Source organism: Neovison vison, chromosome 6, assembly GCF_020171115.1.
Source record: "Neovison vison isolate M4711 chromosome 6, ASM_NN_V1, whole genome shotgun sequence".
Lineage (NCBI taxonomy): Eukaryota > Metazoa > Chordata > Mammalia > Carnivora > Mustelidae > Neogale > Neogale vison.
This window is the reverse complement of record NC_058096.1, coordinates 62,302,703-62,318,401: the sequence shown is the minus strand read 5'-3', so window position 1 is coordinate 62,318,401 and position 15,699 is coordinate 62,302,703.

Genomic DNA, 15,699 nt, shown 5'->3' with positions numbered 1-15,699 from the left:
AAGACTTTTATGCCCTAAAATAGAAAAAGGCTCTGAAATAGATCTCTGAACTTGTGAGTTCTGGACTCTACCTGCAAGTAGGGCAGGCTAAGCCACTGGACAGCTCTGCAGATATGAATTAATCTGCTTTTGCTGATAAATGTCATGGAGGTCATGTTTCAGACAATCAGGTGGGAACTTTAGTTGTCCCAAACAAGTATCTGCCAACACCAGCATCCCCTCAAATGTTCTACGTTGAGTCTTGTTGTCCCTAAATGTCAGAGGACGACTTCTAGGTATAGTAAGCAATTTAAGCTACAGGATTGTAGCTCAGGAGAGATATCTAACTTCAAGACACCGTTTTTGAACTCATTGGCACACAGGAAGTGGATGAAACAAAAGAAGAGGAGACTGCCAAGGGAGGATGTACAGACCGGGAAGGAATGAGAATTGCAGACAAAAATCTGGAAACACTAGTGCTGAGGAACAGGTAAAGGAAAAGAATAATGAAGAATACTGGGGCACCTGGGTGGCTCAGTGGGTTAAGCCTCTGCCTTCGGCTCAGGTCATGATCTCAGGGTCCTGGGATTGAGCCCCGGTTTGGGCTCTCTGCTCAGCAAGAAGTCTGATTCTCTCTCTCTGCCTGCCTCTCTGCCTACTTGTGCTCTCTTTCTCTGTCAAATAAATAAATAAAATATTTAAAATAAAAAAGAATAATTGAAGAATACTGAAATGATCTTCTCAGAGGTAAAATGTAATTAGAAGAAGCCAAAAAGAAAGAAGGTTTTAGGAGGGTATATGGTAGTGATCAAATATATTTTTTATTCTTTTAAATAATTAATAAAGAGAGAAAACATCTCAGTAAAAATGCCAAGGGAGATACTAATACTCTTTGGGTTCCTCCTGTGCATTGAGATAATCATTTTGCATATGTGTTGGAACATGAAAACATTTCCTGAACTTGGGTTTTATGGATAATAATTATAAAAATTCAAGATTTAAAACTTTTTTAAAAATGTGGAGCCATATGTATATTTCCCGAGGTATCGCGGATCCTAATTTTTTGACTGTCAGAAACTTGCACTATGACCTGGAACAAATCACTTCACCTTTCTGGGATTGTGTTTTGTCATCCTTAAAATAAAACAGAGGGTTTGGAAATATCTCTAAGTCTCTACCCAACTCTACATACATTGATTCTGGTAACTGCCATTATAGAACATTGCATGCTACAGACAGAAATATAGTCTAGTAGTTAATGAGTTCATGAGCTAAAGATCTAATCCAGATGCCAGTGCATTTATTTACTTATCTGTTGAAGGACCTTGTGGAGATTATTAAACTTTTCTGTGCTTTAGCTTCTTCATGCATAAAATGTGGATAATAATAATAGCTCCTGCCTTCCAAGGCAATTGGAAGAATTAAATTAAATAAGCTAATGCTTATAAGGGCCTTAACATTGTTCTTAGAACACAGTAAGTGCTCAATAATCGTTTTGTATTTGCTGGCAGTGATATTATCATAATCATCACAGATAAGGCAATTAGGGGCATTGGTATCTTTAAATTCTATTTCACAATCAGGACTCAGCAGGAAAGAACCAGGCCAGTAGAAGAAGAGCTGCTTCAGACTATGCTTGATTGAGTAATTAAAATCATAGTTTTAAAAGCACTTAGTTAACAGCCAATGAGTAGGCAAAATTTTAAGCATTAACGTTTGTGCCATATTCTTTCTTTCCCTATGCTTGCATATGTTGAGAAATCAATCTGGATTTCAAGTAACAAGGAAAGAAGATAGTAAAGGCCTGTGCATTACATCAACACGCTGTATTAGTGATACAATTGACAATTTAATCAAGGTTTCTACTCATGATGGTGTATGTAAACTTGGGCCACAACCCAGGCTAAAACCACTCAAGGCTATGGCAAGGTTTCTCTTTGTTCTATCAAAGATTTGTCATCAAATATGTGCTCCAGTCAGTTCCTGACAGTAAGCTTAATGGTGAGTACCTGTACTGTGAAAAATGTTTCCCAGATAAATGCATATTTTAAAAAAATATGTGTATAATGTCCAACTTCCAAATCATCAACCCTGCGGGAGAATTTAATGTTTTTGCAATTTAAGAAGGATCTGCCCAGATTTCTATGTCCCATGATTCCTTCCATTCTAAATCTATATTAGGATAAGGACAGGCTGCTGATAAATGATGTCAACAAACCTACCAAGGCCTCCTGAAGAGGAGGTAATTTGGACCATCAGAGGGAATCTTCATTACACCATATACACCAGTTTTATTTGATTTATCTTTATTTATTCTTTTTACCCATTTAGCTGGGAATGATACTGCACAGCAAAATTTAGAGTTGTGGTTCTCAAAGTTGATTGTATATTAGGATCACCTGGGGATGTTTTTAAAATATGATGTCTCCAGGCTATGCTATATACCAATTAAGCAGGAGTTTCTGGAGCTTGAACTCAAGCCCAATAGTTTTTAAGGTTACCCAAGTAATATAATGTGCAGCCAAGCTTGAGAACTAGGATCTTTGAACATTGTCACTCAACCTGACCAAAATCTGATTCATTACTTTGTGTATACAATGACATATGTTTGCAGGGATACCTGGGTGTCTCAGCTGGTTAAGCATGGAACTCTTGATTTCAGCTCAGGTCATGATCTCAGTGCTGTGAGATTGAGGCCTGTGTTGGGCTCCTTGCTGTACACGGAGCCTGCTTAAGATTTTTCCTGACCCTCTGCTTCTGCCCCCACTTAAAAAAAAAAAAAGAATAATTTGAGGAGCTTGTTATATCGGCCAATCCCAGGTTCCTCTACCCCTAATTATTGGTTCTTGCTGGGATAGATCCTAGAAGTATAAATTTTTTTAAAAAGATTTATTTATGTATTTTAGGCAGGGGTGGGGCAGAGAGAAAGAGAAGGAGAGAGAACATCTTGAAGCAGACTCCCCACTGAGCGTGGAGCCCAACATAGGGCTCAATCTCAGGACCCTGAGATCATGACCTGAGCTGAAACCAAGAGGTGGTCACTCCACCAACTGCACTACCCATGTGCCCCTAGAGATGTGCATTTTTTAACCAAAGTCATAGGCTTGGGGTTGGTCTATTTTAAAGTTACAAAAGCCTGGGCTTCACCCCTGGGTTTTCTGATCCAGAGAATCAAGGTAAGTCTTAATATACATTAGTAAGCTCTTGCTTCATAATGAATCACCTCAAAATGTAATGACTTGAAACAGCAACTATTTATTCCTGCTTAGAAGTATATGGGTGCTGTTTCTGGTCACAACTGGTTTCACCCATGCATCCACAGTAATTGGGTTTTGGCTTTGCTGAAGTTGGCTGGAGTCTCTTACATGTTGGGGGCTAGCTATCTATTGGCTGTCTGTTGTTTGGTTTGGGATAGTTTTGGTTCTTCTCCATGTTTTCCCTACATCCCTCTGCAAGGCTGGCCCAGCTCTTTCACGGCAGAAAAAGGGCAGAGCAGTAGAGAAAGCAGAAGCTTGCGAGACTATGCATTACAGTACACATACATGAGAAGCATCTCTTCTACCATATTCTATGCTTGCTGTCAAAGCAAGGACAAGGCCAGTCCAGATGTCCAGATTGAAAAACAGATTCTACCTCTTAAGAAGAGCACCTCTAAAGTCATATTACAAAGATCATGGACACAAGGAGAGAGATCGAGAGCAGCAGCCATTTTTGCAGTAGATAGACCAAATACAGGCATCTATTTCTTTAACACTATTCCATGTTATTTCATGAAATTGTCACAATAATCTGATGAAGTAGGTAGTATTAGCCTTGCTTTACTGGAAACAAGGGACTGCAGGCATCCCAGAGAACAGTGAAACCATTGTGAATGATGTGTTGGGACACTTTCAGGTACAACTTGCAGATAAATATTTTAACTTAAATGGAAAGCAGAAGAATGAGGTCATTACCAGTTTGGCAGGGAGACAGGATTAAAGTGTAAATGTGCTGATTTTGTGAGATGGAGCTATTTTATGGAAGAAGTGGTTGCATTCCAGATTCTGTTTCATTTAGTCTCACAGCCCTCTTTTGAGCCCTAATCCTGATTTACTTTATCAGATTTGGACGCAGTGGGACATATGCCCTTGATGTAGCCATGATCAGCTCATACGTTCAGCTCTGTCTCAGGCCTCAGCAATGGGAACCTGGAGGATTAGACTCATTTGACCTTTGGCGAGAAATTGCCCTGTGGTCTAGTTAATTGAGTTTGCAAGGAAAACTATCAAGCCTCTATCCCAGCTAGGATGATGATATAATATCGTTCTGTGTTTCAAAGCCTCTGTAAGAAAAGTTAACTTTTAGAAAGGGGAAAAAAAAAATACATAGCAATGAGGGACAAGAACTATGCTTCTGGCTCTGCACCAGCCCCATTTAACCTGCTGTGCCATTTCCCGTCTCTGCCTCTCTTATCTCAGTAGTTAAAGCAGGAACCTACCCCCTCCTTATAGAATTGAGGGTGGGAAAGCTCTATTTTTATATGGCCAAGCAGAACTGCCTTTTCAGCATATCAGGGCAAGCAAGCCAAATGGTTTCTCAGATAAAATCATGGCTCATTTTGAGACGTAATGTCAATTTTTACTTTTCTACCTTAGAAGTTGTGTTATAGAAGAATGGTGTAAAATAATTTAATGCTCTTTTGTACTTATCTGACAAAAGTATTTTATTTATTTATTTGACAGAGAGCGATCAGAAGTAGGCAGCGCGGTAGGCAGGGGGATGAGCAAGGAGCCTGAGGTGGGACTTGATTCCAGGACTCTGGGATCATGACCTAAGCTGAAGGCAGACGCTTAACGACTGAGCCACCCAGGCACCCCCTTATTTGACATTTTTTACACAATTAATTTGGTGGCAACTCCACATTGGCCTCTTGTGAGAGAATGAACTTAATTTTTCTGGTTTCTGGGCCTGTTTTCACTGAGATAGCAACATAGCACTGGATATTTGGGGGGCTTGGGTCAGAGGTCATAGGTGAGAGGCCTGTCCAGGCTTCATTTCCTGTGAAACTGTGAGATCCTTAGAAAAGTGTCTGTGTCCCTTCATCGTCTCATGGCCTAGTTCAGTGCCTGATACTTAGGCGAGGAGTGTAGGACACTGGATCAGAGATTGCGATCTGTAAACGGACTTCTCAAGTTTGGTTTCTGTGTCTTTCACATGTTGAAAACTTCAGGCAAGTTACATAACCTTTCTGTGCCTTTCTGTGTTCATCTCTAAATGGCAATAAAAGTAATGTTTACTTCATATTATTATGAAGATTAAATTTGGCCATATATAAAAAATACTTAAATGAATGCCTAGAGCACAAGTACTCAATAAATACTAGTTATCATTGCTCAGTAAATATATGTTCAGTAAATAGAAAGAAATGTTATAATAGTATCATATCATCTAACTATACATTAAATTAAATGGAAGAATTCCTTGGGGAAGGGAGGACAATTTTTAGAAGCTAAAGAAACAGTATTAATAAATAGTTCAGGGCTTTTTTTTTTTTCCCCCTGGATGCTGTTTTGCTATCTTGCTTGCTACTCTATCTTCAAGTTTTATGTAGTTTTTCCTTTGTGCACATAAATGCAATTTCCTTGTTTCTTCCTGCAGGAATTCTTCCATATCACATGATTTATAGTCTGATTTCATGATATTTATATAAGCTTACAATGAGCAATTAGTATGGTTTTTACTTAATTTATGCTCTTAATTTATTTTTAACTTATTTATTTAATTGGGGGCTATCATGGGTTCTCCAAGCTTGACATTAGAATATGTATATTCTGCTTGCAAAACACTTTTTTTGGTTCAGTTTTTAAAAAATGATATTAAGGGGTGGAACTCTCAAACTTCCTTTAGCAGGAGAGGAAGAAAAATAAAAAGAGCTTGCGCTTTGGAATCAGAGTGGGCTTCAAATCTCAGCCCTTCCAAGAGAGGCTTAAAATTATTTCATTTCTCTGAGCCTCCATTCCTCCATCCCATTCTCTCTCAGAAAGGATTATATTTACTTGAAAATCTCAAGATCGTTAGGGTCCCTGGCACATGATGGGTACTCTGTAAAGGACAGCTACTAAAAGGGGCTGGCCTTTATTCTAAAAAGAAATTCATTGTTTGGTAGATAGGCAGTAGCTTTTAAGTGAAAACACTATATATAAATTGATCAGAGTATTGATTGATTGGTTGATTGATTGATTATCTGCTTCCACCTCGGTAAGCCAAGATTAAAATCCCTGGGGGACCCTTCTATGCTCCTATGTGATGGCTTTGTCACTCCTACGACTGAGAGGGGCACACAGTTTGTAGTAGGAAGAGCTGGGCAAGTGGGTGTGAAGGTAGAGCAGGGGTCCAGAGGCTACCCATGAAGGTGCTATTTTGAGAAATGTGAGGTCAATTCCTTTTTTATTCTTGTTTGCTGACCCTTCACCAAGCCCCTTCCATGGAGACAATTGCTTAATCTTCTTTTGAGCCTTGGAAAACTCTTATCTAGTGGGGAGAGTAGACATAGGCCGAGAAATGACAATCACATCCCTTGTCCCAGAATGGACCATTTCCACACTCCTTTTCTTTCAGATCTGGGGAGAGCAGGCATGGTTCCTGGGGAGACAGAGTACCTTCCCTCCCCTCCTGGAGCTGAGACTAAGCACCCGCCACACCCACCAACCCACACATCTTCTGCACCTGCTTCCTCTCCTTTCTCTTCGAGGTCTCTTTCCTAATGGAGGAAAAGGTGAGCATGGAAGAAACTGCTAAAGGCCCATGAATATTTCAAAGGGAAAAGCCAAGGGACTCCATTAAACCTTGTACACTCTTCTGTAAATGGGGAAAGAGACTGAATAATGAAATGCTCAGAGCTGCTAAGGCGATTTCAGAGCAAGACAGGCAGATATGAAATAAAATGCTTCTCACCATGACAAATCCTGCATTTCCTCTCCAGCCTTCCCTCACAGCCAGTTCTTCTCAGACTTCCCACGTTCGTGTGCCCAACCACACAAAGCAGTGTGGGAGGTCATATAGGACAGTGGTTAAGGTCTGAGAGTCTCAGTTGGAATCTGGTTTCTCACATTGACTGGCTGCATTACCCAGTACGGTACTTCACTTGCGTATGAATATGAAAAAAATGAGAATCAGGGGGACAGTGATAATGATGCCCACTTTAGAATAGAGTGACGAGAATCACGTATGACAAAGCACATACACCTCAGAACACAGATTATTCGCCTAGGAAATGATGTTCCTTTGTGTCATGTATTCCTCTTCTACATTCTTTTCCTAAGTGCATAGAAACTGTCTTCTCCCAGCTTCTTAACCAAACTCCAGCTGTGCAAAACCTCTGCCCATCGGTCAGGTCAGGGGCCAGCCCTGGCATTTCCTGGAACCAGCAGCCTGTCTGCCTGACAGATGCATCTGTCGCAGCAGACCCAGTCCTCTGTCTAATGGCCCTAGGGGAACCAGGCTTTTAAGCCTACATATGCATGCAACAGGCTGGACAGCCTTCATTAATAGCGTCTGCGCTGTCAGAAACAGTTAAATCAGCAGGTGCAGAAAAGGCAATACCTTCTGCTTTCTGGTCTGGTGGGAAAATAAGCCTCTCTTCTTCCCCTTTCTTGAGCTACGTCCACACAATGTAAAAATCACTTCTGAATTGTCCAACCATCCACATTTGTCATTATCAACTCAGAGTCCAAGTGGGTATCTCTTTTAAAGGCTGGCATTGCTAGAGTAGAAGAAATGGGAACTATCTTCCCAGTGATGAGCACAGATACTGACTGAGCTGTTTTGGAATCAGTTAATCAGTAAAGCAGCCTTCAGATTCCAGATTTTCTCTGAATCATTGAAAAATACTGCGGTTCCTACTCACAAACTGCCCTCATTCCATTCACGCTGCCAGAATACCACAGACTGGGTGGCTAATGAACAACAGAAGTTTATTTCTCACAGGTCTGGAGGCTGGAAGTCCAAGTTTAAGGTGCCAGCATGGTCAGGTTCTGGAGAAGATGCTCTTCTGGATTGCAAAGTGTTGACTTCTCACTGTGTCCCCATGTGGCAGAAGGGAGCTCTTTTGTAATAGCACTGATCCCATTCCTAAGGGTTCTCCCTTCATGACCCAAGCAACTCCCAAAGGCCCCACCTCCTAATTCCAAAATAAAAGATTTTCAACATAAGAACTTTTTTTAGGTGGGGAGTGTGGCACAAGCATTTAGTCCACAACACAAACATTATTACATGACTATTTATAGTCTTGGTACTGGAAGCTGGCAATGCAAAGAACATTTTAGTTGTCCCTGCCCTTAATGTCTTGGAGTCTAACAGACAACTGAATTTAGTATCTAATGGGCAACTAACCAGCAGACAACAAAGCAGGTGATTATAATGTGGTGGAGGGCTAAACAGAAGTTATGGCAAGACATATGTGGGAGGCCTCCTAAAAGTGAATGGGAGAGTCAGGAAAGACCTCTCAGAAGTAGCAGTGGTTGAACTGGGTCCTGAAATGTGAGTATGAATTAATCAATTGTTTGGTACATGGCACAAGTTTCCACTTTCTTCAAAGAAAGTTCTTTCAAATAAAAGACTACATACTTGATCTCCTATCTCATCTTTTTACGAAAATTCCCCCCAGCTCTTCTATTGAAAATTAATCTCCCCTGTTTTTGATCTTCTGTAGCTGATTCATGTATATCTATAGTTTAAAGCTAAAACTGGTATGCAACTATTTCAGTTCTTTTCACTCCCATTGGAATTGTAGTCTTCTTAAGAGTAGAGGTTTTAGCAAGGTGAATTTTGCATTTCTAATACTTCCTGTAAGATTTTGTCAAAGGTTGCCCATCTAGAAGACAAAAACCATGGATTCTACTTCTGGTTCTGAAAGTGTTGGCATGACTTACTGAAAATGTCCTGAATAACAATTGCCAATTTCAGGTGCCCCATCCATAAAATGGGGATAATATCCCTCTTTTACCCACCATATAGGATTTTGTAATGTTAAGGGTAGAATACTTATAAAATGCTTCTTAAATAGTAAACTACTATAAGATTGGTTTACTGAGCATGCCTCTTGATAATTTCCTTTTATTTAATATAATGCTAGGCATTCTGTGCATTGCTGTCTGCATTACTCAGGATAGGTGAGATTAGGCTGTAGTAATGAACTTCCCCAAAAATCTCAGTGACTGAAACCAACTAAGGAATACCCTTAGTTATTTAACTTGTTCCTCTAGGCATGTGTGGGAAATGAAGCTCTGCTCTATAGTTACTCAGGGACACAAAGAAATACCTTGAATGCTACCAGTTGCAGAGACATGAAAGAAAGAATTTGAGAGTCTCCCATGGGCACACACTTGCTTCTGTCAGGAAGTCACTACTACTTACAACTCAATGGCTAGAGCTAGTCATATGATCCATACACAGCCACAAGAAGTACAATCCTAACCTGTAGCCAGAAGGCAGAGAGCCATGGGGAGCTGGTGAACAGCAGGAGTGTTCCGGTGGTGCTGGGTATTAATGGTCCACTGCCTTTTAGTAGCTCAGAGTGTCTTGAAGAAGATGGACAAATACTGTACCATGACTATAAAAGAAGAGGTGACTTCATGGAGCCAAAGGGCACAGAGAGTGGACTGATTCATTTCTCTCCATTTCTCTCTCTTTTTCACCCTTTCCATCCCATTGGCAATCTATCCCCAACTTTGGATAAATTCTTCCTTGTGTTATTTCTCAAGAGTGCACTAAAAAACCCAATCTCCAAGAAGGTGGTTGTCTGGAAGACAGGAGCATTGGCTGGTGTAATCATGAACCTCCTCTCTGCTTACCTTGCTGAAATAGACATGTTTCCCCATCATCTTCAGAGATGAAGTCAATGTCATGGAAGCAGGGCAAAGCAATTTTTCTTATGCAGCTTCAGCCACTGCCAATTTAGCCCTGCCTGGCGCCAGCACAGGGAGAAGGAAGAATGAAGTGTGATGGTTTTTCTGAAGGTATAAGATAAAGCTGGAATAACAGTAAAGAGAATCCTACTCATAATAACAATGCTTCAGCATTTCCCCACACAGGTTTCCCTTTTTCAGCTCCTCATAAAAATGTAAGGAAAGATTTTGTTTTAAATTCCTTTTTCTTTTGCTAAATTAACCAACTTAATGCAGAAGAGATGGAGAAGAATAAGTACAAGTATGAATATATATTTTGAGGACTCTGGATTTATGCTCTACTCAATCTCTTAACTTTCCACCTGGTTATACCAATCAGAATATGCTCTTTTCTTTTTTCCCAGTGGTCAGCATTATAAATTTTATCAGTAACAGAAAATCCAGCTATTCTTTCTTTTACTTATGAAGAAATATGAAATAGAGACCAAGCGGTGAGAAATGATCTGGAAATTTCATCAATTATATATGATTTAGTTTGGTAGTACTTTGTGTGACTTGAGAATCTCTTGGGTTAGGGCTTAACCTGGTTAAGAAAGATTTAGCCAGCAGGAGACCAAGGATGTGGAGGGAGGTGCCATTCTGCAGGTAGCATTATATTTCCTCAATTTTTTAAAAAAGATTTTATTCATTTATTTGACAGAAAGAGAGAGAGAGAGAGACAGTGAGAAAGAGAACAAAAGCAGGGGTATTGGAAGAGGGAGAAGCAGGCTTCCTGCTGAACAGGGAGCCTGATGCAGGGCTTGATCCCAGAACCCTGGGATTATGACCTGAGCCGAAGGCAGACACCCAATGACTGAGCCACCCAGGTGTCCCCCCTGTTTTTATTTTTATTTATCTTAGTTAAAGAAGCAGTTATTTAGGACTATTTTATTGGTCTTTTGTGTGAAATGTCTGGTTCAAGTATTCTGGCCAGTATTTAATTGAATCATATATGTATTAAATTTAGATGATACAATATTATATACACACATATATATGTATTCTAACTACTGATTGTAAGAATTTTTTGTCTATTCTGGATACAGTCATTTTTCAGGTTTTTTTTAATGTATCTGAGTATACCAAAGAATTTTTATAACTCAATAGTGAGAATACACACGAAATACATAAAAATATATATGATATATAAAAATTTTCTCTCAATCTTCAGCTTTTCTATTCATTTTCTTTATACCATCTTTCAAAGATCAAATGTTTTGATAGAATTCATTTATCAATTTTTTCTCTTATAAATCATACTTTTTGTGTCCTATATAAGAAATCTTTGCCTATTCTAGAATTACAGAAATTTTCTCCTACATTTTTAGGTATTTTATAGTTTTAGTTTTTACCTTGCATCCTAAAATGCAGTTTGGATTAAGTTAAATTTTGTATATGATTTGATGTTAGAGCTGAGGTTTATTTTATTCTATACAGATATCTATCAGTCTAGTGCCCTTTTTTGAAACAACTATCCTTTCCCCATTGAATTACCTTGGTTTTTTATAAAAAATCAATTGAATATATAAGTGTGGGTCTATTTCTGAACTCTATTCTCTTCCTTTGAGATATGGCAACACCATACTGTCTTAATTACTGTAGCTTTATAGTGAATTTTAAAATCAGGTAGTACAAGCTAGTTCTTTTTCAAAATTACACTGCCTACATTAGGCCCCTTGCCTTTCCAAAAAAATTTTAAAATCAGTTTGCCAATCTTTCCTTAAAAAATAAAATTTGCTGGGATTTTTATTTTTAATCATCCATGAAAGGCAAATTAAAAGTATAGTATACTTCTACACACCCAATACAATGGCTTAAATTATAAAGACATAACATCCAGCGTTGGCGAGAGAGCGTTGCTGACGCTGATGATCAGAATGAAAATAGTGTAACCACTTCGGAAAACAGGTCATCAGCTTCTTACGAAATGAAACTTCACTTCCAATATGGTCCAACAATATCAGTCTTAGTTATTTACTCAAGAGAAATGGAAACACATGTTAACAAAAAAAACCTGTACATAAATGCTAATAACAATTTAATTCATAATAGTCTCAAACAAGAAATAACTCAAATGTCCAACAACAGGTAAGTGGATAAACAAATTATACTGTATCCATACAGTAGAATAATGTTCAGCAACAGAAAAGTCTGAACTACTGGTACATCTACTGGTACACTAAGCGACATGGATGAGTTTCAAAAATATGCTGCTTGAAAGAAAGAAACCAGACACCATGCAATTCAGTTTACGAGAGAATCTAGAAAAGATAATTCAAATATATAGTGATAGAAGAAGGATCCATTGGTGTTGGGGAGTTGGGATAGGATTGGAAATGGACCAGGAAAAAGTTAAAAAGGAATTTTCGGGGGATAATGGAAATGTTCTATGTCTTGTCATAAGGATTACAGATTACACAGGTGTACACATTTTTCAAAGCCGATTGAACAGTAAAGAGTTAAAATATGTGCATTTAATTACATGTATATTATACATCAATGAAATTGCTTTTATAGTTAATACTTTTGATTTTTTTTCCTTCTCGAAACACTCTTCTTTCTCAAGAATTTTACACCTTCATGGTTTTTCTCCTGCCTTTCTGGCTGTTGCTTCTTGGTTTCCCTTACTCGTTCTTACATGTGAATGCTCCAGAGCTTGGTCTGGGGCATTTTCTCTCTTTCTCCAGGTCAACTGAAATATTTTCTATAATACTTAACTTTTAAAGCTCCTGCTTAGCTCTTTCTTCTATGTTAGAGATTCCTAAAACTATTTAGCATCTCCAATTAAATGTATCATAGGCATCTCAAAATTAACATATGCAAACTAAACTCATTTAATCTTTCAAACCTGTCTCTCCCTCCCTCTTTTCTTTCCCTGAAAATGGCACCATTGTATGCAGTCGCTAATGACAAGAGTTTGAGAAATATCTTTTATACTTCCCTTTTCCTTACTCTCCAGATAGTCTGTCAGCAAGCTTTGTTGAATCAGCCCTTAACTATATCATATGTACTGATCACCATTCTCCAGAGAAATAGAGCCAATACGGCACATGTACAGAGAGAAAGAGATCGATGATAAAGAATTGGTTCACATGGTTGTGGAGGCTGACAAGTCCAAAATCTGCAGGGTGGCCTGGCAGACTGTAGATGCTGAAGGGCCAATATTCCACTTTGAGTTTGAGAGCCATCATGCTGGAGGACCAGGAATAGCCAACTTTCCAATTTGAGTCCAGTCTGTTCAGACCTTCAACTGATTGGACAGTAGGTTGGAGGTCTGAATAGATTAAAAAGCTTGACCCTTCCCTAAGTAAGAGAGAATTCTCCAGCAGACAGACTGATATTTCCAGTTTTCTTCTTAAAACACAAATCCAGTCTCTAAAATTTCTGTAGGATAAGGTTCGTAAACATTTTTGTTCCCTAGATCCTTTGGCAGATGACTAAGCATATGCATCTGTTATTCTCTTGTACACTGAGGTCTGTAAAGGTGGCTACTCTAGGAAGGACTTCTTTCTTCTATTTCTTCACCAACAAACTTCCACATCACTAAAGACTAAATGTCTCTAATTTCTCCCCCTCCTCCAGGAAGCCTTCGTTATTGTCTACACAGTTTGGGTGCTCCTCTGCCTGGTTTTCACAGCACTGTTCCTCCACAGTAGGCATCACAACCTTGCACTGCCCTTGTTTTACCTTGACTCCCTTCGATTTTCTGGACCACATCTTATTTCTTGCAGTATCTTCTTTGTTTGGGCAGTACAAGTGTTTAACACATTTCTGTGGAATCAACCCATGAAGACTTGAACCTGGACTAGCTTCTAGACTGAGCGTGGAGAAATAGAAGAAGTGATCCCATATGAGTTGCCCTGGTAATAGCGTTAAAGTAACAGATGGGGTCTTGCTTAATACTACACAACATGATGTGGTAGGTCCGACTTGGGCCTCAGAAAGACTATTTGGAGAAAGTCAAGCTACAGATTGAGCTAAAAGGGGGAAAAAATAAAAGCTAAAAGCTAAAAGGGGGGGGGAACCTGACTCTGTCTTTTCAAATATACAAGAAAGCCCCCTTCCAGGCAGGCTTTTGTTGCTGGCTAATCAATCCTATTTTAAGGACAAAATGAGCTCTTCCTCTTTCCTAATTCCTTTGGAAGAGATCCAGGATAGACACTAGTGACAACTGATTCTGTATTATAGCTGTTAAAGTGAGCCTTCTGTGTTTTTGTTTAATTTTTGTTTTCAATTTTTAGTTTCTTATCTCATTTTCTGCATCTTATCAAATTATCATATACATGTATATATATATGCACACACATGCATATTATATTTATGTGTTGTATGCATACATACATACATATATTCTACTCTGGGCAAGAAAAATATACTAATTTATATTTCATTCAACACCCACTCTATTTCAGCATAACAGTAATATACCCAGAGTAAATGTTTTAAAATATTTGTTCAACTTAGTTTGCTAATAGCAAAGGATTCATGTTCATTAAGATAAATAATTACTTTTATACCATATGTTGTTTTGATATAAATTAAGGTTTGATATTTGAGAGAGACACCTATGATTTCAAGGGTAGATCACATTTGAGATCCTGTTCTTCTAAGCATATAGCATGTTTTATGACTCTAAGTCAGAGTTTGGGGCTGGAAAAAGTATCATTGGTATCCTGAACCTCCCTTCCCATCTCAACACTACATTATCATGTGTTCCTCCTCTGTAGACATAATGGTGTTATCTCTCAGCATTTTCAGTTTATGCATTAAATCTTGAAAATATGTGATCAACATGTGGTGGGGGGAGTGATATATTATATACTTGGATAACAAATCACCAAGTTTATGCCACAGATGCGAAAATTTCCAGGGGCCAACAGAAACCAGGAGCATCGCCCAGGGGTTACTTACATGGAGGAGGTGACTGGAACTGGGGCAAACATAGAGGGCTTGGTATATCAGGAATCTTCTAAGTTGCACATGGCAGAAATAGAATTCAAACTCACTTAAGCACAAAAGGGTATTAAAACAGATAACTGAAAAGTCCAAGAATAGTACTTGCTTCAGGCATTGTTAAAACTAGGTGACCAGATAATGTTACCAGGACTCTGTCTCTTGCCATTTCTTGGGCAAGCTTTCTCCACATGGTGAACAAACAGCCATTTATAAGAGAAAAATCCCAGAGGAGGACTCTGGTCATTCTGGTGCCTAAGCTAATTTCCAAAAACAGGAGATGTGATGGACTGACTGGCCAGGCCTGGTTCTAATATCTATTCTCCATTGAGGAGAAGAATGAAAAGATCCAGCATCAGCTGCATTCAAATTAAGTAGCATAGATTCAATATAAGGAAGAGATAATCTATTACAGGAAGAGTGTGAAAGGTGTGGTGAACCAATGTCCACTACTAAATGATGTGAGAAAGTGGTCCATGGATGAATGCTATAGTTAGGAGAAACCAGTTTTAAAAGTGAGAAGGTCAAAAAATATGTGCTAAATTCAGGAAGCAAATAAAAGACTTAAGTAAATTTTGTGGTTGCCATGTTGAGAGAGATTACTCATTTGCTGTTTACTGAGTTTCTGTGCAATGCCTTCTTGTCTTAAGAGCTGAAGACAGAAACAAAACAGTGGAAGTTCTTAACTTCATGAAGCTTACATTGTAATTATGGGAAACAGGTGAATAATACAATCGAGTAAAGGATATCGTATTTATTATTATTGATTGATTGGTTGATTGATTTTAGAGAAAGAAAGCAGGAACCTGCGTGGTGGAGGGCTGAGGAGGAGCAGAGGTAAAGG